This window comes from Canis aureus, chromosome 5 (genome assembly GCF_053574225.1).
Source record: "Canis aureus isolate CA01 chromosome 5, VMU_Caureus_v.1.0, whole genome shotgun sequence".
Lineage (NCBI taxonomy): Eukaryota > Metazoa > Chordata > Mammalia > Carnivora > Canidae > Canis > Canis aureus.
The window spans coordinates 37,427,158-37,454,219 of NC_135615.1; the positions used below are offsets into that span (position 1 = coordinate 37,427,158).

The 27,062-nt window shown below is 45.5% G+C and overlaps 1 long non-coding RNA gene across 2 annotated transcripts in view; it reads left to right on the forward strand.

Moving 5' to 3' along the window:
• Positions 1-25,454, forward strand: part of LOC144314013 (uncharacterized) — a 44,816-nt gene extending 19,362 nt beyond the window's left edge. The window contains exons 3-5 of one of the 2 annotated variants that reach the window (XR_013379655.1): positions 17,367-17,534; positions 20,000-20,204; positions 25,166-25,454. This is a non-coding gene — a long non-coding RNA (uncharacterized LOC144314013). Of the gene's footprint in view, positions 1-17,366; positions 17,535-19,999; positions 20,245-25,165 lie in introns of those variants that run through there. The other variant, XR_013379656.1, reaches the window with a different exon arrangement.
• Positions 25,455-27,062: the final 1,608 nt, after the last annotated feature.

Sequence of the window (27,062 nt, forward strand, 5' to 3'; positions counted from 1 at the left end):
ATTTCACTCATAACGTTAGATATGAGGCCAAAATGAGTTACTTTGTGCAAAGTTCTTAGGGCTGTGCCAATTACATTTAATAGAAGTCCGCTGTGCTGTGGTTGTTATTTATTCTCTCTGGTGGGAGGGACTATACCTTGGCTCTTTGAGTGGTAGGATCAGGGGAAAGAGACCCCCAGCACAATTTTCATAGGCTTTCTTGTCTCCACACTCAGAGAGGGGCTAGATCAAGAAACAGATCAGGTGTTCAATCATTCAACAAGCAGTGTTTGAGCACTTCCTCTGTGCCAGGCACTCCCGGAGTGGCAGTGACTAAGTTACAGTCCCCATTACTGGGAAGGTTCATGCTACAGTGAATAAAATGGTTGTCATTCATTCATTCATTTGTTCATTCAGTCAGTCGATTATCACCCATTCACCAGGGTTTCCCAGAGCAGGTTTCATTTTAGGCTGTGGGGCACAGGGCTGGGTGCAAGACACGGATCCAGAGAGGCAAAGGTCCCTTGAAGTCTCTGCCTCTGTCAGATGCGTCTTCTCCCCTCTGGTCAGTGGTCTCAGTGCCCCCACCTGGACATCCTAGGGTTGCTTGAGCTGGTCCCCAAACACCGGGCCCACACCAACATTCCAGGTTTCTGAGCCACGATAGACAAATGCTGAGTGACACCCCCATCCATGCTCCCAGCCCACGCACTCATTCAGGGCTCAGGCACCAACTGCTCAGAGCTCATTAGCGGCCGCACAGCCATTGCCACATGTCACAGGCTCTTACAGTCTCCATTACCGAGGGCCCTCGCTCTCTGTATTTTTAGCCCGCATCTGGAAGAGACGGCTGGCGTCTCCTACAGTTACACATGTCAGGTTCAGCAGTTTCAACAACTCCTCAGGCCTCTGGGCACCTAGATGTGGAGGCCCTAGACCTGCTCCTGGAAAGGAACCTGATGGGAGATGTGAGGGCCAGGGGTGGGTCCAAGGATCCTCCCCTCCAATATAACCCCCAGTTCTGGGACTCCACCTCCCAGGTAGAACAGAGTCCAGCCCCCCCCCCACCCATTTCAGGTTATCAGGGACCTACAAAGACAAAGAGCTCTTTGAGTGACACTGGAGCGAGGGTGGTTGATGCCAACTTGGCAACAAACCCCAGGCCATCCCCAAGGACCAGCCCCCAGCTCTGCCTGCAGACAGGTGGAGCAAAGCACACAGAAGCCACCTAGCAGTGTGTTGTCGTCTAACATGGTCAGAGCAGGCTTGTGTCTGCCGGTGGGAGACAGAGCAAGCCCCAGCCACCAGCCCAGCCTAAGGGTTCCTCTGGTATTGGGTAAGAACTGCATCTCACATATGCTGGAATGCTGGAGAATGGGCTCAGAAGTTAGTGGCCCCTGGTGGGGTCAACAGGAAAGGAGAGAAAGGCCACAGCTTGCCTAGGTGGAATTGGAGGTACAATGTAGGAGGGAATGGGAAGCAATCCCACAAAGAGGAGAGCAGATATCCCCAGGCTTGAGATGGAAATAGGGTGTGCTCTTGTCAGGAGCACCAGAGCCTGAATTCTGGGAAGAGAAAAAGCCTCCATCAAGGACACAGCTTAAATGTTCTCTCTCTCAATGGTCACATACACTAAGATTTGCTGGTAAAATAAGGTAATAATAATGAACAGTTATTACTCTGAGCCAGGCAGCGTACTAAGTGCTCTCCTCGCATTTCCTGATTCTCTTACTGATGCTTCACATTAAGGCAGGAACTATTATGATTATTCCCATCTTATAGATGAGGAGACTGAAGCTCAGAGAGACCAAGAAACTCACCTAAGTTCACATGACTGGCAGGTGCGAAAGAGACAGAATTTCAATCCAGAATCCGGTTTCAGCCTCCACTATATAAGTAGCCTCCAGACGACCAGAAAAGGAATGACATAAGTTCCCACTCAGCAGTGACATTTTATAGGCCGTGTGGATGGAAGAACATTGATGTAAGGTGTGATGTGAATGTTTGGGTTCTGCTGCCAGATGGTGGTTCTGACAGATCCCTATTTTCCTCTGGGCCTCAGTGAGAGGCTGGATTGAGGTGGGCATGGATCCACACCACACCATGCCTCTGTTCTGAGCTCCCCCTTGGCTCTGACTAGATGATTAATAACAACAACCCCAAAAACGATATTAGCAAACATTCATGGAGCATTTACCCAGGCATATTACATGAACTATTTCATTTAATCCTCACATCTCAAGATGTGACATATTATTTTTTTTTAGCAATGTATTTCTTTTTTTTTTTAAGATTTTATTTATTTATTTATTCATAGAGACACACAGAGAGAGAGAGAGAGAGGCAGAGACACAGGCAGAGGGAGAAGCAGGCTCCATGCAGGGAGCCCGACATGGGACTAGATCCCGGGTCTCCAGGATCACAACCCGGGCTGCAGGCGGCGCCAGACCGCTGCGCCACCGGGGCTGCCTGTGACATATTCTTAAACAGACAAGAGTGAAGCACAGAAAAGCTGAGCAACCTGCCTAAAGCCACACAGCTAATAAGAAGTGGTCTGGAGTTTGAAATGTGGTCTGCTCTTCACCACTCCCCTATTTGGCCTCTTGTAGGATTAGTCCTGCAATGCCTAAATATCTTGAGAAGGAGAGGCTTCAGGTAGCCTTTGCCTGCGCTGGAGGGAGGTATGGGTAGGGCCTGCATTATTCCCAGAAGGCACTCAGAGTTTCCTGTTTTCAGGATGAGAGCAGTCCCCTCCTTACTCTCAGGCTCAGGGAACCCGTCCCTTTCCATCCCATTCCATTCCATCATCCACTTACCTCCAGTGCTCTGAGACCTCCCAAACACAGGATAGCTGCTGAGAGAGCAGAGAGGGAGCCTGCAATATCTTTGCCCCATCTGGGTGGGGCCTGGAGTAGCAATGGGAAGACGCCAGGCGCAGAGACCTGGGGATGGCTGATCTTTGCCACCATCTATGAATTGACCAAATATTTACCGTGTGCTCACTCAGTGTCAGGCACTATCTCAGGGCAGAGTTGCCATAGGTACTTGTGCAGCAAACAGCCCTCTGAGAGTCTGTTCATACTGTGGCCACGTGTACCTGACACCTTACTGGATACTGGGAATGCCCAACCTTGTCCCTAACCTCGCAGAAGATGTAGTCTCATAGGGGTGATAGTCAGATGGACCAGGGATTACCTGGCAGTGTGGTGAGACTGAAGTAAGAGCTGTGACAGCTTGCCGGAGAGGCAAGATCATATTTGAGAAGTCAAAGAAGGCTTCCTGGAAGAACCAACTTCTAAACCAAGATCTGAATGATAAATAGAAATGGTCTACTTGGCAGGGAAAGAGTGTTCCAGGTAAATGAAAGAGCATAAGTAGCTAATTATAATACAAATGACACAGGCTATAATATTAATATGAACAAAGAGCATAGGAAGCCTCTGTTTATTTAATAAGTTGGTTACTCATTGATACAAGCATTTATTAAAGAGATAGAAAACAGGGCAGCCCCAGTGGCACAGCGGTTTAGCGCCACCTGCAGCCCGGGGTGTGTTCCTGGAGACCTGGGATCGAGTCCCATGTTGGGCTCCCTGCCTGTGTCTCTGTGCCTCTCTCTCTCTCTCTGAATAAATAAATAGATAAATAAATAAATAAATAAATAAATAAATAAATAAATAAATAAATATTTTTTAAAAAGGAGATGGAAAACAGTTATGACTGGTAGTTATAAAATTTCACCTTTGAACTAGGCCTTGAAGGATGAGTTAAGAGTTTTCTGAGGGGAAAAGAGGGAGAGAAGTATCCAAAGAGAGAAAACCACAAGGGCAAAGGCATATGGTCCAAGATTTTTTGAAATTGAAGTGTAATTAATATACAATATATTAGTTTCAAGTGTACACATATTCTATATATTATTCAGTGCTCACTACAATAAATACAGTCACCATCTGTCACCATACAGCATTATTACAATATTATCGACTGTATTCCCTATGCTGTACTTTTCATTTCTGTGGCTTATTTATTTTATAACTGGAAGCTTGTACCTCCTTTTTTTTTTTTTTAAAGATTTTATCTATCTGTTTCTATCTGTTCATGAAAGACACACGGAGAGAGAGAGAGAGAGACAGAGACACAGGCAGAGGGAGAAGCAGGCTCCATGCAGGAAGCCTGACGCGGGACCTGATCCCTGGACCCCAGGATCATGCCCTGGGCCAAACCGCTGAGCCACCCAGAGATCCCCAGGTTTGTACCTCTTAATCCCCTTCACCTCTTTTACCCATCTCCTGACCCCTATCCCCTCTGGCCGTTATTATTTGTATTTAAGGAACTGTTTTTTTGTTTGTCTGGTTTGTTTTGTTTTTTAGATCCCACATATAAGTAAAATCATATTGGTTTTGTCTTTTTCTGTCTTATTTAACTTAGCATTATACCCTTAGGTCTATCTATGTTGTCACAAATGGCAAGATCTCATTCTTTTTTATGGCTGAGTATTATTCCATTGTGTATGTGTATAAATGTACACATTATATTGTTAATTTTAGCCATTCTGATAGGTGTGAGGTGGTATCTCATCGTGGTTTTGATTTGCATTTCCCTGATGATGAGTGGTGTTGAGCATCTTTTCATGTGTCTGTTGGCTATCTGGTTGTCTTCTTTGGAAAAATGTCTATTCATGTCTTCTGCCTATTTCTTAACTGGATTATTTGATTTCTGGACATTGAGTTTGGTAAATTCTTTATAGATGTTGGTGAGGATGCTGAGAAAGAGGAATCCTCTTACAATGTTGGTAGGAATGTAGGCACTCTGGAAAACAGTAAGAGGTAGGAATGTAGGCACTCTGGAAAACAGTATGAAATTCCTCAAAAAGTTAAAAATGGAACTACCCTACGACCCAGCATTTGTACTACTAGGTATTTACCCAAAGTATATAAAATACAAAAAGATTTGAAGGACAACATGTACCCCAATGTTAATAGCAGCATTACACATAATAGCTAAACTAAAGGAGCACCTAGGTGGTTCAGTTGGCTGAGCATCTGCCTTCAGCTCAGGTCATAATTCATAATTTCAAGATCTTGGGATTGAGCCCCAAGTCAGGCTCCCTGTGCAGTGGGGAGTCTGCTTCTCGCTCTCCCTCTGGCCCTCCCCACTGCTTCTGCCTGCTCTATCTGTCTCAAATAAAACAAAAAACAAACAATAGCTAAACTGTGGAAAAAGCCCAAAAGTCATGTCCATTGACTGATGAATGAATAAAGATGCACTATATATATACCACACACACACACACACACACACAGGTAATACACGGTTATACCATTATATATATATAATGGTATATTATTCAGCCATTAAAATAATGAAATCTTGCCATTTACAATGATGCGGATGAAGCTACAATGTATTACGCTAAGTGAAATAAGTCAGAAAAAGACAAACACCATATGATTTCATTCATATGTGGAATTTAAGAAACAAACAGAAGAACATATGGGAAGGGGGAAAAAAGAAAAGGAAGCAAACCATAAGAAACTCTTAGCTATAGAGAACAAACTGAGGGTTGATAGAGGGAGATGGGTGGGGGATGGGCTAGATGGGTGATGGTCATTAAGGAGGGAGCTTATAATAGTGAGCACTGGGTGTTATATGTAAGTAATGAATCACTAAATTCTGCTCCTGAGGCGCACCTAGGTGGCTCAGTCAGTTTAGCATCTGCCTTTGGCTCAGGTCATTATCTTGGTGTCCTGAGACCAAGCCCCACACCGGGCTCCTTGCTTAATGGAGAATCTGCTTCTCCCTCTCCCTCTCTCTCCCTCTGTTTGCACTCTCTCTCTCAAATAAATAAATAAACAAATAATAAATCTTAAATAAATAAATATATTCCTGAAACCACTACTATACTATATGTTAACTAATTAGAATTTAAATAAAAAATTGAAACAAACCAACCAAAAATATATATTTATATACATTTTATTTATTCATGTATCACTGGCTGTTTGGATTGCTTCTATATCTTGGCTATTATAAATAATGCTGCAATAAACATAGGAGTGAATGGATCTTTTGAATTAATGTTTTTATTTTCTTTGGGTTAATACACAGTAGTGGAATTACTGGATCATATGATATTTCTATTTTTAACTTTTTAAGGAAACTCTGGACTGTTTTCCATAGTGGCTATACCAGTTTGCATTCCCTCCAACAGGGCACAAGCATTCTTTTTTTTTCTGCATCCTCACCAACACTTGTTATTTCTTGTCTTTCTGATTCTAGTCCTTCTGACGGGTATGAAATGATATCTCATCATGGTTTTGATTTGCATTTGCCTGATGATTAGTGATATTGAGCATCTTTTCATGTGTCTGGTGACCATCTATATGTCTTTGTTTTTTTTTTTTTTTTTTCTATATGTCTTTGAAAAAAATCTATTCAGGTCCCCTGCCCCTTTTTAAATCAGAATGTTTGTTTTTTTGGTGTTGAGTTGTAAAAGTTCCTTACATATTTTAGATACTAACCTTTTCTCAGATATGGCATTTGTTTAAATTTTCTCTCATCCAGTAGGTTACCTTTTCACTTGGTTGATGGTTTTTCTTTTTTTTCTCTTTAAAAGCTTATTTATTTATTTGACAGAGAGAGAGAGAGCATAAGCAGCATGCCGAGTGAGGAGCCAGTTATGGGGCTCGATCCCAGGACCCTGGGATCGTGACTGGAGCTGAAGGCAATATACTAACCAACTGAACTACCCAGGAGCCCCAATGGTTTTTTGACTTTTAATTTCCTTTCCATTTTTAGTGTGGTCCCAATAGATTATTTTTGCTTTTATTCCCTTGTCTGAGCAGACATATCTAGAAAAATGTTACTAAGGCCAGGGTCAAAGAGACTACTGCCTGTGTTTTTGTTTTTTTTAAAAAGATTTTATTTATTTATTCATGAGAGACACAGAGAGAGGCAGAGACACAGGCAGAGGGAGAAGCAGGCTCCACGCAGGGAGCCGAATGTGGGACTCGATCCCAGGACTCCAGGATCATGTCCTGGGCCCAAAACAGGAGCTAAACTGCTGAGGCACCCAGGGATCCCTGCCTGTGTATTCTTTAAGGGGTTTTAGGGTTTCAGGTCTCACATTTAGGTCTTTAATCCATCTTGAGTTTATTTTTGTGTATGGTGTAAGTGGTCTAAATTTTCCCAGCACCATTTATTGAAGAGACTGTCTTTTTTTCCAATGGATATTCTCACCTCCTTTATTGTAGATGAATTGACTCCATAAGCATGGGTTTGTTTTTGGGCTCTCTATTCTGGTCCATTGATCAATGTGTCTACTTTTGTGCCACTATCATACTCTTTTGATTATTACAACTTTGTATATCTTGAAACCTGGGATTATAATATCTCCAGCTTTGTTCTTCCCTCTGAAAATTGCTTTGGCTATTTGGAGTCTTTTGTGGTTCCATACACATTTTAGTATTATTTATTCTAGTATTGTGAAAAATGTTGTTGGTATTTTGATAAGGATTGCATTGAATCTGTAGACTGTTTTGAGTAGTATGGATATTTTAACACTATTAATTCCATACAGTTGGAGATTTTGTAGAATATTGCCTAACTCTAGGATACCTTCCCCAGGCTACCTATGAAAGCTCTTTGTTACTCAAACCTATTCGTTTATAACACGACCTCATCAGAGGTTCAGATGGGAATGTTAGATAGATGTATGCATGAGAACAAGAATAAATTGATGGGTAGAAGAAGTAAGGTATGTATGAAGGAAAGAATATAAGAATGGATAATAATAACGAATATGTATATGGTGCTTTCTATGCATCAGGCATTGTTCTAAGTGCTTTATATTTATGAAGTCATTAAATCCTCACACAACCCCGGGAGGCAGGTATTATCATACACGCTTTACAAATGATAAAAATAAGGCATGCACGGTTAAGTACTGTACCCAAGGCCACACAGCTAAAAAGTGGGGGGGGGGGGGCAGTCACGGTTTGTACTGAAGCAGTCTGGCTCCAGAAGATGTTACAAACTGGGTCCCAGGAGCACATGCTGGGAGTTAGGCAGTTCCTCACTCACCCACGTATCTCATTTTTTCACTTCGTGTGGTTTCTTGGCTAAGCTTCCTCCTGCTGTTTCCATGGAACAGACCTCAGTCCAGGCGGCCAGAGTCCATGCTGCCCTGACTGGCTGTGACAGGAAGTGCTGAGGACTGAGGACAAAGCCTGCTGCTCCCAGGGAGCTAGGTGAGGAAGCAGAGCCTCTGGCCTGTCTGTGGAGAGCACCTCAGCTCTGGGATCGCAGGTCTGATCACTGAGCAGGAAGCTGGAAGTTTGCCTTTCAGGTTGATTGTATTAGCATTTCGGAAGAGTCCCCCTTCCTGTGAAGTGTATTAACGATTCACTCGGGCTGGTCTCTCGCCTGGGGAAGGCTCATCTTGAAGTGCCTCAGATTTTCTAGGAATCCTCTGAGACATTTTGACATTCTGATTGTCACTGCCAACGTGGGCTGCAAAGGAATTAATTGACATGGATGAAACCCTCAATTTCCAAGGGCTGTGTAATAAAATAAAGGTTATTGTATTATTACAGATTCCACCACTAATGAAAAAGGGCTAAAGACTGGAATCACAATATGGTATGCTTATGGGGGACTTACCTTGACTTCCACAGGCAATCATCCTAAACTTCAGGGAATAATAATTATAATAGTTATTATTTATAAAGGACTTTTGATATGGTAGGCACTTTACTAAATGATCTCAATATGTTATGTGTTCCCACAACAATCTTAGGAAGGAGGTGTTCTTTTCAATTCCATTTTATAAAAGAAGAAACTGAGGTATGGACAGGTGAAGCGAACATGGCTAATCAGCTGTAGAGTAGCAATAGACAACCTTATGAGTAAAACACGTTCTAATTTTCTTAGGGATGAGGCAGAATTAAAATACTTGGGCAGGCAGGGTAAGATATTAGCCAAACATATGGCATTCTAGGTGGTACAATATTAGGAGTGTGTGTGTGCATGCTTTCCAGACTCTGGGAGAACCCCACTGCCTTTTGTCTCAGACCACAGAAATCCATCCATCCACCCATCCAACCACTTGTCTATCCATACAAAAGAGATCCATCCAGCCATTCATCTAACCATCACCCATCTACCTATCCATCCATTTATCTGCTCATCAATCCACTTGTCATTTATCATCCAGCCAGCCAGCCATTAATTTAGTCATATATTCACTTATTTATTCAAATCATGGTGTCCCTGATTGCCCTTTCCAAGCATGTCCTGGAGGTGTGTGCTCTTCTCCTCTGCAAAGATGCCTGCAATAACTAAGCAACAGGCAGAGGACAGGGGGCAGGATGAGGAGCCAGAAGATGCAGTACCAGCTCCATAATTTGTTAAGTCTTTTCAACTTTCTCATCCTCAGTCTCCCTGTATGTAAAATGGGGATAAAATCTATAGCCTATTGTGAATCTAAAGCAAGCAAATATGTGACACTCTTTGGAAACATAAAAGTGTTGCACAAATTATTTTCACCATCATCATTATCATCACTAGTGCAGCATGTACCCTAACCTACAATGTCCTTAAGTTTGAGAAGTTAGCATCTGTAAAATGATCCATTTTTTATTTTGTATTACAAAAGTTCCATCAAATTTACAAATGTGAAATTATTTACATTATGCCAGTTTTATAATAATCAGACCTATTCTATGTCCTTCCAGGACTAACAGAAGAATTAGGGAAGGGATCCCTGGGTGGTGCAGCGGTTTGGCGCCTGCCTTTGGCCCAGGGTGCCATCCTGGAGACCTGGGATCGAATCCCACGTCGGGCTCCCGGTGCATGGAGCCTGCTTCTCCCTCTGCCTGTGTCTCTGCCTCTCTCTCTCTCTGTGTGTGTGTGACTATCATAAATAAATAAATAAATAAATAAATAAATAAATAAATAAATAGTTTTTAAAAAAAGAAGAATTAGGGAATAAGAACTGGAAAAGGACTTAGTAATAAGGAATACTTGATCATGAAATGTAGGCCTGTCATTCCTGGCTTCATTGTTAGATCCTGGTTATATGGAGAGAAAAAAGTGTACTATAAAGAATGTGTGCCTGAAAATCCAGGAAAAGATGAAGAATCCTTTTACCTTCTGATCTTGCCATGAATTAACCAGAACTCTTTAGGTTTGGGTGCTGGAAACCCAAATCCAACTAGTTTAAGCAAAATAATAACAATAATAATGAAAATAGAAAAAAAGAAAGGAATGTATTGGCTGGTATAACTGAAAAATCAAAAATAGAATAGAACAGCCTTTCGGCATGGCTGGACTTGCAAGCCTCCGTGACGTCCTTGCCATCTGTCATCTGTCTTTCCTCAGTGTTAACTCTATCTTTGAACACCCTCTCCAGACATGGTGATGATGCCCCTAGTGGTCCTGTAATCGCCATTCTCCTCTTCTAATGTGTTAGAAGTTTTCAGCTCGCCATACAGCCTCCCTTGCAACAAGATGTGGTTTGGGACTAAATTCTGGCTGATGGGATATAAGCAAAAGTGATACGTGTAACTTTTGGGTTGTTCCCTTAAAAGGAAAGCCCATGTTCCTCCATCCATTTTTCTGCCTTCTGGTTAGCTGGAATGTGGTCATAGTGTGATGAAAGTACTGCCCAGAGCAGCCCGGTTGGCTCAGCGGTTTAGCACCACCTTAGGTTCAGGGCATGAACCTGGAGACCCCGGATCGAGTCCCATGTCAGGCTCCCTGCATGGAGCCTGCTTCTCTCTCTGCCTGCGTCTCTGCCTCTCTCTCTCTCTCTGTGTGTCTCTCATGAATAAATAAAATCTTAAAAAAAAAAAAAGTACTGCCCACATGAGCAGAGCAACAAGATAGAGGAGCCAGGGCTCCTAAGGATTTTGGTGAAGCAGAGCTACTACATCCACTTGGGCTTTTATATGAGAAAGAGATGAATTTTTGTCTTGTTGAAGCTACTGCTCTATGAGTCTCTTTGTTTCAGTAGCCAGATCAAAATCTTGATTAATTCACTTTTCCCTCTTCTCTCACTTCTCCCATCACTGTAGTCAGGGGATAAAATCTGATGATAGGCCAGACCTTGGATTGGGGCTGTATCCCTGAATGTGGGGGCAGAACCAGGTCACCTTAACTCAAAAGTTGCTCCCTAAGGAGTATGGGGGTCTATCACCAGAAAATGTGAAGTGAGGCTACACAGGCAAAACCAGCACATGGCCATTGTAATCCTTATGCCTGTCTATTTAGATTCCCTCAAGAGAAAATTTCATTGACCCAAGTCACCTTCTTCCTCTCACCAGGCCTCAGCAGAGGTTTGCAGCCTGTAGATCATCTACCACATTCTTGGTAATGGTCCAATCGGCTGTGGCTATGGAGACGAGGCCCCTACTGCTGCCCCTCTAGTTGCCTTAATGGGCAGAAGGGGCAATATGATTGACATGTCTTCAGAGCCCTCTTGTCTGCTTGCTGTAGTGGGTGAGGTTCATGAGAAGAACTGGGGGAACTCATAAAGCAGACTAGAAAAAAAAAAAAAAAAAAAAAGCAGACTAGGTTCTCCAGGCCTGGGGGATGGACCAGGGAAAACATGGAGACTAACTACAGTCTGTGTATCTATGCTTTCTATCCCCACATCTGATAATCTGCCTTTGCAAAATGACACAAGGATCTTAGCTGGGTCATCTTCACTGTGCCAAAGGCAAGACAAGCCCTTTAAATTTATTGCAAATGCTCAGTGGGATGGACCAGAGTGTTAATTCCAAACGCCAATACATGTTGATAAATAATGCTATTAAAATGTATTCTTGTTCTGATACTTTGTTATAGAATCTTTCTTCTTACTTTCTCCCAGTGTAACATTTGCTTTAAAATGCCCTAGCCAAAAGCCAAACGCCAGTAAAACTGCACCTAGTCTCCCAGAACATCTTCATTTATGAAACACTCAAAGATTCAGCAGTTGGGAAAAGCCTCTGAGATACTCCACTGTTTTGTAAATTTTGCAAAATCTGTAGTTCCTGTGATGGAGGCCTAACTGCATGTTGAATCTGAAATTTTGAAGCTTCGATTGCTTAAAAATATTGTAACTGCTTCTCAAACAGGAAAATTGCATTTAGATTTTCCTCTGTGTTTAACCTCAGACTGGCTACAGATAGTCTTCAAATTTCCCCAGTAAATGAAAATCACTTTAGGATTGAGATTGCATGTGTATAATTCGTACCTTGAGAAAAAGAAAAAGTCTTCAGGGACACCTGGGTGGCTCAGCGGTTGAGCGTCTGCTTTTGGCTCAGGGTGTGATCCCAGATTTCCTGGATCAAGTCCTGCATCAGGCTCCATGCATGGAGCCTGCTTCTCCCTCTGCCTGGGTCTCTGCCTCTCTCTCTGTGTGTCTCTCATGAATAAATAAATAAAATCTTAAAAAGAGAAAGAGAGAGAGAGAAAGAGAGAGAGTGGCTCAGCAGTTTAGCGCCGCCTTCAGTCCAGAGCGTGATCCCAGAGACCCAGGATTGAGTCCCATGTCAGGCTCCCTGCATTGGGCCTGCTTTTCCCTCTGCCTCTCTCTCTCTCTGTCTATGATTAAATAAATAAAATCTTAAAAAAAAAAAGAAAAAAAAGGGGAGAGAAAGAAAAAGAAAAAAATCTTCAGGAACAAATACAGTCATATATTCTGTGCTGGGCCTATAACATGGAGAAATAGATGATCATTTTGTTCTGTAATCCATAGCATGAAGGATTTAGGACAGAGACAAGGAACACATTTTTGCATATGAGGTTCAGTCACATCTGAACTGTTTTGAAGGGAAATTGCAGTGTCCTGCACTCAATTTTCTTAGAGCCAGCCTCTTGCGAAATTGTATGATCCCTTTGGCACTTTCCATGTCAAAATTCGCTTCCTCCCCCACAGAGGCTCTAGTGCTTCAAACCACCTCTTGTCATTGGTCAGTCACTCATTCAAACTAAAGTGTGATTGTTTGCATCTTAAAGGAGACCAGTGGGAAGAGGGCAGTGGTTTAGTCAAATGAATGAATCGGTGAACTTCTAGGCATGACAGACAGTCTGTTAAATGGAGGATTGAATGGGAGTCTTTCTTGTCCACTCATAAAATGGGTTTTACCTATGACAAATACATCCACTTTCCTTTCTCCTGTCCTATCCCTTCCTTTCCTTCCATCTGTTCAACAAATATCTCTGGGGGGCCTGCCCTGTTTCATTCTCTATGCCCAATGTTGAAATCCTGAAATGAGAACTGTCTATAACAAAGGGAAGTGGATCCAAGAAAAAATAATCATAATTGTACAACTGCAATGACCATCTCTCTCTTTTTTTAAAGATTTAATTTATTCATTCATGAGAGACACACAGAGAGAGGCAGAGACATAGGCAGAGGGAGAACTGGCTCCCCGTGGGGAGCCTGATGCAGGACCCGATCCCAGGACCCCAGGATCACAACCTGAGCCAAAGGCAGATGCTTAACCACTGAGCCACCCAGGTGCCCTGTAATGACCATCTCTTGAGTGAGTGCTTACTACACACTGGGGACCATGTTAGGAGCTTTTTATGGATAGCATTTAATCTTCATGACAATCCAGTGAGATAGGTGGTATTATTCTCTTCACAGACAAGAAAACAGAGACACCAATTTTTGGTCTACAGTCACACAGATTAAGTGTGGTGGTGCTGGAATATCAACGCAGCCAATATGACGTCAGAGCTTTTTGTTCCTGGTGAGAGAGATTAGAATGAGCATAGAGTGGGCTCCAAGGGGACAAATTCCCTAGTGTGCCCTAGGCTGCTTCAGAAGTTGTGTTAAGGGACAGCAAGAAGGGCCAGGTTCTTGCTGAGTGTATGTGAGCACCAGCAGCAGAGTCCCAGTGGGGCACCCCCCTCTCTTTGTTTGCCACCATCCAAGGGAGCCCATCCCCCCATGAGCAGACACCAGAAGCTGGCTGTGCCCCAGGCATGACTCTGGTCAGGAAGAGAGGATCTTTTGTGAGCTGCTGGCCTGGTCTCTGTTAATGCCAATTAGCGTTCCTCCCTGCTTGGAGCTGCAGGGCCAGCAGGCTTTTGGGATCCTGGTGGCTAGAGGTTTTGGCCTAGAAATGCTCAGGATGTGGGACAGAAGTCAGAGTCTGAGGGAGGGACTGTCATTGAATGGAAAGGAAATGGGGTTTCACAGAAGCTCATGGGGCCCAGCAGCCACAAGGGCAGGGTGGTCTGGGGCCAGGCAAAGAGGAGAGAAGGTGACATCTAGGACTGCCCCCACTCCACCCCCACCATTATCTCTAGGCTGTGGCCCAGGAAACTGGTTCTCTAGAGAGGAGGAAAAGGTAGACAGTGGGCTCTGACATTCCTAGGCTTGTGGGGGGACCCGGGGAGAATCTGGGAGCTTGGCTATCTGGGGTGACGCATACCTACTGCCCCATAAAGCAAACCTGGAATGGTGGCCTTGGATTCTACCCACCTGCTCTTGTTTCCTGCGTGGAGGCTGTGTCCAGGACCACTGCATTGCAAGCAGCCACCGATGATGCCCGGGAGCCAGTGAGTGTTCATCCCTTCCCTGGCTCCTGGCTCCAGCTCCACCTACTTGCCCAGATGCTCTCTAGGGACCCAGGTGCCCCCAGAGAACAGTTTTCTAGAACCCTATCCAGCAAGTATAAGAAAACCACTTCACCTTCCAAAACACAGAGCTTGCCTTATTCTTTCCTCCTCTCTACTGGGGGTCTTTCTGAGCAGTCAATGAAGGGAGAGAGACAGAGTATTGATGGTCCAAAGGTGCTCAGGCCACATTTCCTATCCTTGAACTCCTAGTACCTCTCTTCTTCTTGGTAGTCTCCACCCTTTTTTTAGTGGCTTTTCCATAATCCTGTGACAATTTCTACTTCTGGCTCCATGTCCCTAGGAAATGGACAATTTCATAATGGGGGCAGGGGCTGTCACATAATAGAAGCCTTATATTTGCTTGTCAGGAGCTAGACTCAGCCTGTCTCCATCCCTGCAGTTTGAGAGAACCAACTATCACTTCTTCTAGGACCAAAAGCAAGAGCTCGCTGTCTCCCCAGCCTCACTGGTGAGGACAGACCCTGCGGCTGCTCTTCCCTGCTGTGCCTCTCATTACTGCATGGCCCATCCCTTCGGAGACTTTCGGTGCCAGGGCTCAGGCAGGGCCTGTGAGGAGGCTTGGTGAGGCTTTTCTCTCTGCCCCTTGGCCACCCGCCCCCACCCTGTCATCGGCGGGTGACAGGGGCAGCTTTGCCAACAAAGGTATCACTGAAGCTCTCTGCCAGCTTGTCACTTACCTCCCCCAGGGAAGGGGTGGGTGGAGGGGCCAGTCATTCAAATTGACCATGTTTTTCAGCAGGTACTGCTGCTACCTACAGCTTCTGAGGTAAGAGAGGAGCCCTGTCAGGGACTGCCCCCATGTTCTCAGGGCCTGAGGTACACAGCATATCCCTGCCTACCCTCAGCTCCCTGAAGTCCAGGGTCACAAGACCCTGGAGAAATTACTCCCTGCACCTGGCAGGAAGAGACTGATGGTGCCTTGAGAAGCTAGAGATCCTTAGCCTGGCTTTGGTAGCCTTGGCATCCAGATGTCCCCTCAATATTCCAGCTACTAGTGGGGATTCTTCCTCTTAGAAGAGTCCTATAAACAAGCCTCTGGGCCTTTACACACACTATCTCTTCTCTCTCTCTTCTCTGCCTAAATCCTACCCACGCAGGAGGGTCAAACTCAACCTTCACCTCCTCCGGGGTAGCCTCCCTTGACAACTCCAGCTTGCAAGAGCTCCTTCCTCTGAGCCTTCATAGCTCACAAAATAGAACTAAATACTATAGTATCTCTCATCATATATTAGTCTTGTTTTTCCAATTAGTCTGTCAGTCTCTTGAGGACAGGAGACCAAGGGTGACCCTTTTTTGCCTCTCCCAGTGCACTTAGAGAAGGGTTGGACTTTTTGGAACCCAGCCGTGATTGGTTGACTAATTAGAACTTGTTGGACTGTGTTCAGGGCCTGGATTTGTGTGGGTACATAGTTTTCACGTGTCTGTGTATATGCTTGATTTACACATATGTGTACACATATGTAGAGTATGTGTTTATGCATGTGAATATGACTAACATATTTATACCATGTATAGAAATGGTTTCACCAATTCAACAAGCATTTACTGAGATCCTGTAACAACTGGGCACTATCCCAGGTGCTAGACTTAATAGTGAGTAAAGGAATAAACTGCCCAGCCCCTCAGAGCTGGAAAGAGACACCATTAAAGAAGCAATAATAGGGATCCCTGGGTGGCGCAGCGGTTTGGCGCCTGCCTTTGGCCCAGGGCGCGATCCTGAAGACCCGGGATTGAATCCCACGTCGGGCTCCCGGTGCATGGAGCCTGCTTCTCCCTCTGCCTGTGTCTCTGCCTCTCTCTCTCTGTGTGACTATCATAAATAAATAAAAATTTATTAAAAAAATAAAAAAATAAAGAAGCAATAATAGGGCAGCCTGGGTGGCTCAGCAGTTTAGCACTGCCTTCAGCCCAGGGAGTGATCCTGGAGACCCGGGATCGAGTCCCACGTCAGGTTCTCTGCATGGAGCCTGCTTCTCCCTCTACCTGTGTCTCTCTCTATCTCTCATGAATAAATAAATAAAACCTTTAAAAAAAAAAAAAAGCAATAACAATAATATGAGCTAAGTGCCATGATGGGGGAGCAAATGGCAGAAGTACTTTAGCCAGTCTAGAAAGAAGGTCAGGGAAAGACTCACAGACAAAGGAAGAATTGGGGGCTGCCTGGCTGGCTCTGTGGAGCATATGACTCTTGATTTCAGGATTTTGGGTTATAACCCCATGTTGATTATATACCTTATGTAAAAATAAAATCTTAAAAAAAAGAAAAAGGAAATATTTGACTAAGAGTCTGTTGAGTATTAAGTTGTGTCCCCCAAAAAAGATATGTTTAAGTCCTAATCCCCAGGTCCTGTGAATACAACCTTATCTGGGAATAGGATCTTTGTTGATGTCATCAAGTTAAGTTGAGGTCATCCTGGATTAGAATGGGCCCTAATTCACAGACATTATATGGTCTCATTCATTTGGGGAATATAAAAAATAGTGAAAAGGAATAAAAGGGAAAGGAGAGAAAATGAGTGGGAAATATCAGTGAGGGTGACAGCACATGAGAGACTTCTAACACTGGGAAACAAGCAAGGGGTAGTGGAAAAGGAGGTGGGCGGGGTGACGGGGTGACTGGGTAACGGGCACTGAGGGGGGCACTTGATGGGATGAGCACTGGGTGTTATGCTATATGTTGGCAAGTCAAATTCCAATAAAAGAATATACAAAAAAAAGAAATGAAATGCCTCCCCCTCCTTCTTGTTCCCTAGATTATATAAGTTTTTAAAAACTAAGAAAAACGGTGTCCATCGAAAGATGAATGGATAAAGAAGATGTGGTCTATGTATACAATGGAATATTACTCAGCCATTAGAGACGACAAATACCCACCATTTGCTTCGACATGGATGGAACTGGAGGGTATTATGCTGAGTGAAGTAAGTCAGTCGGAGAAGGACAAACATTATATGGTCTCATTCATTTGGGGAATATAAAAAATAGTGAAAGAGAATAAAGGGGAAAGGAAAAAAAATGAGTGGGAAATATCAGAAAGGGAGACAGAACATGAGAGACTCCTAACTCTGGGAAATGAACAAGAGGTGGTAGAAAGGGAGGTGGGCGGGGGGTGGGGGTGACTGGGTGACGGGCACTGAGGGGGCACTTGATGAGATGAGTACTGGGTGTTATTCTATATGTTGGCAAATTGAACACCAATAACAATAAAAAAAAAAAAAGGATGGGCCTTAATTCAATGACTAGTGTCCTTTTTATTTCTTTTTAAAGATTGTATTCATTTATTCATAAGAGACACAGAGAGTGAGGCAGAGACATATGCAGAAGGAGAAGCAGTCTCCCTGAGAGGACCCCGATGTGGGACTCAATCCCAGGACCCTGGGATCACAACCTGAGCCAAAGGCAGATGCTCAACTGCTGAGCCACCCAGACGTCCCAATGACTAGTGACCTTATAAGAAGGGGAAATTTGGACACACACATGGGAAGAAGGCCACTACAGAGGCAGAGATTGAGGTGATGTCTCAACAAGCCAAGGGGTGTCAAGAGTTGCAACCACCAGAAGCTAAGAGGGTCATGGAACAGATTTTTCTCCCTGAGCCCCCCAAAAGGAACCAACCCTGCTGACACCTTGATTTTGGACTTCTGGCCTCCAGAACTTTGAGAGAGTAATTTTTTGTTGTTTCAAGCCTCCCCCCGCCCCCCCCCCCCAGGTTATGACACTTTGTTATGGCAGCCCTAGGAAAGCCCTAATACAGAGACTTACTAGGCTAACAAGGAAATCTACCAGATGAGGAAAAGGAGGGAAGAGTGACTCTCACACTGAGCAGACTACAGAGAGAGCATAGCAGAAAGAAATAGAAAGCTCAAAAAAAAGGGGGGGGATCCCTGGGTGGCTCAGCGGTTTAGCACCTGCCTTTGGCCCAGGACGTGATCCTGGGGTCCTGGGATCGAGTCCCACGTCGGGCTCCCGGCATGGAGCCTGCTTCTCCCTCTGCCTGTGTCTCTGCCTCTCTCTCTCTCTCTCTCTATGTCTATCATGAATAAATAAATAAAATCTTTAAAAAAGAAGAAGAAGAAAAGAAAGAAAGCTCAATAGGGCTGGAAGGGTCTCTAGGAGGTAGGAATGAATGAGAGTTACATGTTAGAGCATGAATGTGTATACATATGGTACACATGACATGATTACATGTATGTGAACTGTTTGTATATTCCTGTATGTGCTTTTTGGAGTTTCACATTTTTCATCTTATGTTTATGATTTGTGTGTTTCTGTATGCTCTCACATAGTTTGTGTGTGTCTTAATGTGTGTGTGTGTGTGTGTGTGGTCTGCATGCCAGTGCATGTATGTGGTCTGCAGGTATGCAGTGAACCCAAAGAAGGTTTGTGCCCAGTCTCAGGAAATTTTGAAGCCAGGCAGAGCCTAGTATCCTTGTCTACATGATTGGTGCTCACTGTGGATAGCAAAATCCTGGTCAGACTGTGTAATGACTAAGGTAGACACCCAGAGCTCTGAGCTCACCTATCGAGGTTGGAGAAGACCATGCAGGGATGACTATGCCTGGTCTACCTTAGTAAGCAGGAGGCATGTGTGGACAGAACTGTGGAGTCCTTAAGTTTAAGAGTCCTAGGTGGCCTTGGAGACGGTTCAGATTTCTCTTGCCCCTTGGCCCAACCCCACTGGTGCTGCTTCTAGGGAGTCCCCAAAACTCAGTCCATAAAAGGGCGCTCAGGGATTTGGCCAAATGCCCACCTGCTTGGAACCCCAGCCCTGAACAAGGATTGCTACTGAGGGCAGAAATCAGGGTAAGAGCCACCCCTATTCCCAGCCTTTCTGATAGGACATGCAAAATGTATATGCATGCATCCTCTTGGGGAGAGGGTGCCTGGCTTCCATCATGGCCAGAGGGTCTGTGACCCAGGAAATCTAAGAACCAATTTTCTTGTCTCGGCTGACATTGAAGGAGGGAGTGTGTGAGTGGTATGTGCAGGTGTGTGCAAGCATGCGGAACTCTCAACCTGCTTCCTCTCCGAGAATATGGTTGGATCAGGATGTCAAGTGCAGCCCCGGGCCCTGCCAGCTGCTGCCATGGTCAGATTGCAGGGGGCTGTCCTTGACAGGACTGATAGAACAGACAGAGCCAGTATTAAGGACAGGATGGGAGGGATGGAGGCTGGTGCTTTCTGGAGGAAGCTTGTAACCTGAAGGAGCCCCTTGAGGTGAGCTACGTGACTCACCAGCCCTTACATGGTTCACATTCAGGATGAAGAGTTGGAGATGTAGCAGGGTGGTTGTATGGGTGGGAATTGGTTCCTGCAGCATTAGCTTTCTCTGCCTGCTGCCAGCCTGCCCTATGTTTTTTTGTTTTGTTTTGTTTTGTTTTTTAAGGTTTTATTTATTTATTTGAGCGAGAGAATGAGAGAGAGAACACAAGCACAAGACAGAGGGAGAAGCAGACTCCTCGCTGAGCATAGAGCCTGATGCGGAGCTCAATCCCTAGACCCTGGGATCATTAACCTGAGCCGAAGGCAGATGCTTAACTGACTTGATCCACCCGGGTGCCCCCCAGCCTGCCCCATGTTAATGCCTCTGGGTAAGGTGAAGTGCTAAATACAGCAGACCCACATATAAAATTAAGTTTATTGTTGGGGGACTTGTTGGGGCTACATTCTGAGAAGCTGGATGGGCAGGGCAGGAGAGCTTCTTATGGATAATGAAGTATGCTGATCCCTAAAAAGAGGGAGGGTAAAGGGATCTCCCAAGACTCAGGGCTCAGGGCTGGGGGTGGAGTGGAGACATGGTGGCTGTGCTTCTGCCATCAGGCTCAGCTGGTGGGAAGAGAAGGAGGATATACCTGTGGCTTGGGTGGGTTTCTCCCCTCCTTGCCTCAGGCACTGGGCCGAGCCAACCTGGACCTTGCCACCTGAGGGGAAAAATTCTTCCTCTACCCTCAGGTCTTCCAGCTGGGCTAAGGATTCAATTTACATGAGACACGTTAACAGGAGAAAAAAAGCTCAAAGTTTTATCATGTGTGCATGGAGGCCTAATAATGAAATGGAGACCTAAAGAAATGACTAACGCAGGCAGTTTCTATATTTCTTAGACCAAGAGATGAGAAATTGACAAGACAAAGAAAACTGAACTTTGGGAGCTTCAATTAGTAGCCCTTGGCCCCCACACATCCCTACACAACCAAACTCTTCCTCCTATGGACTCCCCAAACATCCCTGGATTGGGGATTTGCCTGATGCTGTCCTCCAAGACCTCTCCCAAGTCCCTTTCCTCTGCTGCCCAACTGTCTTCCTGTGCCTGCCTGCCTGCAGCCACTGTCCTACTGCCCACTCTGCTTCCCCACACTCCTCAACCCCTGTAGCTGACAGGACTTCACTGCTTATACTGTGTCAAGAACCCTCTGGCTCCCAGACATGATGGCTCCCTTGCTCCTTCTCCTTTTTCTTTCTTTTTTTTAAATTTATTTTTATTTATTTATGAGAGAGAGAGAGAGAGAGAGGCAGAGACACAGGCAGAGGAGAGGGAGAAGCAGGCTCCATACCGGGAGCCCGACGCGGGACTCGATCCTGGGACTCCAGTATCACGCCCTGGGCCAAAGGCAGGTGCGAAACCGCTGAGCCACCCAGGGATCCCCCCTTCTCCTTTTTCTTTTCTTTTCTTTTTTTTTTCCTTCTCCTTTTTCTAAAGAACTTTCTATAAGCAACTAATTAATCTCATCACATCCTTTCTGTGGAGCCCAGAACAGGGAGGGAGGGAGGGAAGAGAAGTACCTTGTCCGTTGAGGATAGTCAAGTGGACGAATGGCTACCCAAGCTGCTGCTAGGCAAGTTTCTCTCAGAGCTTCCACTCCCCCACTTTGGAGCTGCGTGCAGTGTGAGCCCAGCTCCAGGAAGGAGTGGGGGTCACCCCATCTGCTCTTAGCCCTGGCTAAGTTTCCAAACTGCCTGACAAGACCTGTATCATTTACTCCTTCCATTTGCTCCCACCAGTCAATTTTTCTCATTCCTCCTCAGGCAACTAACTTATGGGCTCAAAGATTAGGCACAAAGGACTTGAGAAGGGATACAGATGAGTGTAGAAGAACATGACCTTGGGTGGCACCAACGACCTTTCTCCTGGACGCTATGCCTGCCCTACTGGTGCAGTGAATGACCTGGAGTGCAGTTTCTGCATGCAAATGTGCCCAGGCATCCTAGCCACTCCATTGACAGCCTGGGGCTCCTGGAGAGTCCCTGTGCCATCTGATCTCTTGTTACCCGAGGAATGGGACCCCACTAAGCCCTGGATGCACACAGCATGGACTGCCATGGAGAGATGGGGCCTGGCCTAGGCCTCAGAGGAAATCCAGAACAGGAGAAACAGTGTGGGACATTAATTGTGCACTTACTGACACCAAGTCCTGAACTAGCCACACTGTGCATGTTAGAGCTCGTGTTATCCTCTGACTCTCCAGGAAGTTCTTAAGGAAACTCCGGTTTAATAATGCAAGAACTTGGCCCAAGATCACATGGTGAATAAGTTGTGAAACCAAAACTCAACCAAGACTTTTATGATCTGAGCAGAACTTAAAAATGTAAATCACATAGTGCCATCCCCTGCCTAAATCACTCCTACCACTTCCCATTGCCTTCTGCCTGAAAACTTTTTCCTTTCCACAGCTGGTGAGACCCAGCACCTGCACCTCTGACCTCACCTCCTCTCCCTGCTCATCACACCCCCTGAACCTGCTGCAGGCCTCTTTTTGTTCCCCTAGCACATGTGCTCATTATCCACTCAAGGCTCTTACACTTACCATTTCTCTGTTTGGAACATCTTCATGGAGTTGCTCCTTCTCATCCTTCCGGCGAAATGCCACCTCCCTGGAGATCCCTTCCCTGATTACCCAAGCAACTGTGGTCTTCCTCCTTCCCTCTCTTATTCCTTCATCTCAATTTTTATTCTTTACACCATTTAGTATCTGAATCTATTTACATGTTAGCTTGTTCCTTGTGTCTTGCCACTAGAACATAAGCTCCTTCAGAGTGCTCACCATTGTATCCCCAGGGCCCGGTGCTTAGTAAGTGCTCAATAAATGTTTGATGGACAAATGACTTCAGAAAATCTTTCTTGGGCCCCAAGGGAGCAGCTAGAGGAGGAAGGGGGCACACTGGGCAGAGAACTTGGCTGCTGGCTTGCAAGCTACATTGAGGACTGATCCCTGAGGCTCTCCCCATTGAAGATAGTCCACCTGTCTATCTGTCCATGAGATGACCTGGCCTGCCTTTCTGCATAGGAAGTATGTGTAGACACATGTTCTCAGACTTTGCGTGAAGCCAGGTGGAAGGCAAGGCTGCCTGGCATATCTGGACCAGAGCTGGGTACCCTTAAGCTCCCTGTGTGCTCCCAGCCTTTCCTGATCTTGGCTGAGGTTCATGGCTGCTCAGGAGTCCACCCAGTCATGGTCACGCCAGGGGCTGGTGGCAGGCATTGCCTGGAGGGGAGGGAGAGACTGCTGCTCAAAGAAACTGATCTTTTGCATTTGCTGACATTCTTGGATTTGGCATTTACAACCTCAGGGTTTTATTCCGAAGAGGCCTTTTGCATTTGATGTAAATATTATGGTGATGAGAGGCGACACTGAGAATACCCTGTAGGAAATGTAATTCCACCCCCACCAGGCTGGGAGCCTCTTCCTGCTGCTGCTTTGGGTTGTTATTCAGGGGATTGATTCCTCCCAGTTCTTGGGTTAACCCAGAAGGGCCCCCTCCACTCACAGGCAGCAGGGTCTGGGAGTAGTACATTAGTTATTTTTCCAATTTGCAGAGGCACTTTCATCCATCAATGTGGGAAGCAATCGGGGCAAGTCTGGAGCTGGCTCATGCTGCATCCATTCTCTGGGTGGGGGAATGGCCCATTCTGGAGGAGGTTTGGGCAGTCGTCCACTTTAGAACAGTACAGTTGGGAGATCCAACCCAGTAATGGCACTGTAGTTCCCCAAAGTCAGCTGCTCGCTCAATCACTTCCTCAATGAGTCTCAGTTATCACAGGTTTCCCAGCAGGGTCTAGTCTTGAATCTATGTGTCTGTCTATTCTCTGTAGCATTGGACACTTCCTCCAGCTGTAGTGGCCCTTCGTGCCATATTCCTACTGTCTTCCCAAACTCCTGGGGTAATGCTATTTATAATCCCCAGGTACAGTCCCGGTGTGGATCTAGGACTGGAGAGCTGTTCCCAAATGGCTTGCAAGACAGAAGAGAGGGATGGCATCTCTACCTTGATATCTCTTTGATATGCTGTGTGGCCAGAGATAAATGATTGAATCTCTCTGAGCTTTGGTTTCCATATCCTTCAAATGAGGAAAATTATATCTATGACGTAGATCTAAAGAAAGAGTACATGTAAGGGGCCATACCCAGCACTTGACGTGAAGTGAATACTCAAGAAATGTGGGCAGTTATTATTAGGTACAGAGAAGGCTGTGAGGGATAGGGTGAACAAAGGGTCAGTTGCTGGCCTGGAAGTCCAGAATTTACAGCTTGCCTTCCTGGCTGTGCTATGAACTTTATCTATAAAGATATATCTATAGTGAACAGTCACTCAATCAATAAACATTGGTTATTTGGATGTGTAGTGAGTGCTTTTATCATCGTCAGTTAGCCAGTATAACCTAGAGCTCAGGGACACCCAGGTGGCTCAGTGGTTGGGCACCTGTCTTCAGCTCAGGGCGTGATCCTGGAGTCCTGGGAAAGAGTCCCACATCTGGCTTCCTGCATGGAGCTTGCTTCTCCCTCTGCCTGTGTCTCTGCCTCTCTCTGTGTGTCTCTCATGAATAAATAAATAAAATCTTTAAAACAAAAACCAAAAACCTAGAGCTTAGATTCTGCAGTTGGAGAAACAGTTTGAATCCCATCTTGGCCTCTAGACACTGGACTTTTCAAAGTTTTGTTTTCTTCATGTATAGGAGGGAGTTCTGGGGGTGCCTGGGTAGCTCAGTCAGTTAGGCATCTGCTTTCGACTCAGGTCACTATCGTAGGGTCCTGGGATCCAGCCCAGGTCAGTAGGGCTCCTTGCTCAGTAGGAAGCCTGCTTCTCCTTCTCCCTCTGCCCCTCCCCGACCCCCTGCTTGTGCTTCCTCTCTCTGTGTCTCTCTCAAATATATAAATAAAATCTTTAGAAGAAAAAGATGAGAGAGCTAATAGAACCACATCAAATGTGAAGATTGTAGGATACTGTTGGGCATATAGCAAGCCCCTCCTGAATGTGTACTGTGGGGGATGGGGAAGACTCCAGATTTGGGATCTGAAGGCCTGGGTTTAATCTACTTCCACCTCCTAATTTACTGTCTTACCTTGGGCAAATCACTTCACCATGGAAGTCTCTATTTCCCAACTGGAGGAAGTGGGATAATGTCAGCTGGTTTTAGACTGCCATTAAAAAGGCTTAACATTTGCCATAAGAAGGATGCTCCACATGTGTCTGGGGAGTGGGTGAATGATGTGGGGGATTTTAGGATATGGATTCCAAGAACTTGGATTGGCATCCCAGTTTTATCACTTACTTTCAGCGTGCTTTGCGACAAATGACTTCACCTCATTGAACCAAAAGGAAAGAAAATTTCTTCCTCTACCCTCAAGGTCCTCCAGCTGGACTAAGGATTCAATTTACATGAGACATGTTAACAAGAGAAGAAAACCCAAAGGTTTATTACATGTGCATGGAGGCCCAATAATGAAATGGAGACCTAAAGAAATTACCAAGGCAGGCAGTTTTTATACTTCTTAGATGAAGAGACAATAAACTTGTGAGGAATTGACAAGACAAAAATGAACTTTGAAAGCTTCAATTAGTAAGGGATTCTCAATGGAATTTGAGCTGGGGTAGTAAATTAGTAATAAGTAACAAGGGTTGTTTATACAGTCTTCTTGGCTCTAAATTTCCCATCTCTAGTGGTTAAGATGTCTCTTTACCTCCTGGTATAGAAAGGGTACCTTTCACATGGGAGATTTATTTCTTGCTTTCAGGGACACAGAGAAGGGCCTGAGTGTCCTTCTTGCCCAGGCTGTCTCTTAAGGAACTTTTATTTTGAATAATTGGTATGCCAAAGTGGCACATTTGGGGCAGCCAGCCTTTGATCCCCACAGAACCTCGGGATCTCTCAGTAGAAAACAAGATAATACCTAGGCCCCAGCATTACTGCAGAATAGACAGTTAATATTAAAATGCCTCGTAAACCATAGGGCACTGTGCTCACTCTGGTTTAATATTACTTTGAGCAAAGCCCTGGGTGAAGAACTATGAGGGCTCCAAAGATATGCAAAATCCTTGGCCCTGGCTCTGGAAGAGCTGTGAGAGATTTGGGGATAGAAGGCACAAAGCAGGGGCAGAACTCCGCAGAGTTGCACACATTGATTTTTTTTTAAAGATTTTATTTATTTATTCACGAGAGACACAGAAAGAGAGAGAGAGAGAGAGAGGCAGAGGGAGAAGCAGGCTCAATGCAGGGAGCCCAACGTGGGACTCGATCCTGTGACCCCAGGATCACACCCTGGGCTGAAGGCAGCGCTAAACCGCTGAGCCACCCGGCTGCCCTCACATTTATTGATTGCACACATATTTACAGAGTACTAGGCATGCTGTTATAGGTCTGTTGGAGGTTTTAGGCTATTTACTCTGGGGAGCCTGGAAGGTCAGGGTAAGGCCCCTGGATCAACTGGTCTGGGGGTGGAGGTTTCTGAAAGCATGTGTCATCTGTGCTCCTGAGTTCCCTTGTGGGGCAGGCAGGTCCCTGGCTCACTCAGTCAATTTCCTCAGTCACTCTCTGAGGGAGCAGTGTACCGAGTCCATTGTAGGGAGAGCATTTGAATCAGCCATTCAGTGGTCCTTTTCCAAAGGTCAGTGGCCTATCTGGCCACTGCAGCTGGTGGCCACAAAAGACCTGCTGAGAATCCAATCTAATGGAACAGCAAAGACTCCAGCCACTCTTCCTGGGAGCCCAAGGGTGAGTTGCAAGGTGATTTCACTGCTGTTGCTTTCTCCCTTTAGACACAGGCTGTCCTCAAGGGCAAAAATAGCAGCTTCAGAGGCGGGAGTGTTGTGACATCATCCCCAGGTTCAGCCAGCAAACCCCTCTCCAGACAGATGATCCTGCTTGCCCCTTGGAGACCAGAGCCAAGCTCCTAGGGGATGATTTTGGTGGCCCTGGGCCCCTTCCAGTCCCCTGACTCCAGTTCTGGGCTGTGTCTGTGAACAAAAATCTCCCTACCTTGGGTTTTTACCTGGGTGAATAAAAGTGCACTCAGTAGTGCTCTGTGGCTGGGCACCTGCCCACCTCCACCTTCCCAGGGCTAAGCGTCACAGACCTGCAGGGGTCTACAGCCTTTCTGGGCCAGGGGCACACAGGCTGAGTTGGAGACAGAGGATGGCACCCAGCCTGGAGGCTGAGCTGAGGAAGAAGACATTCT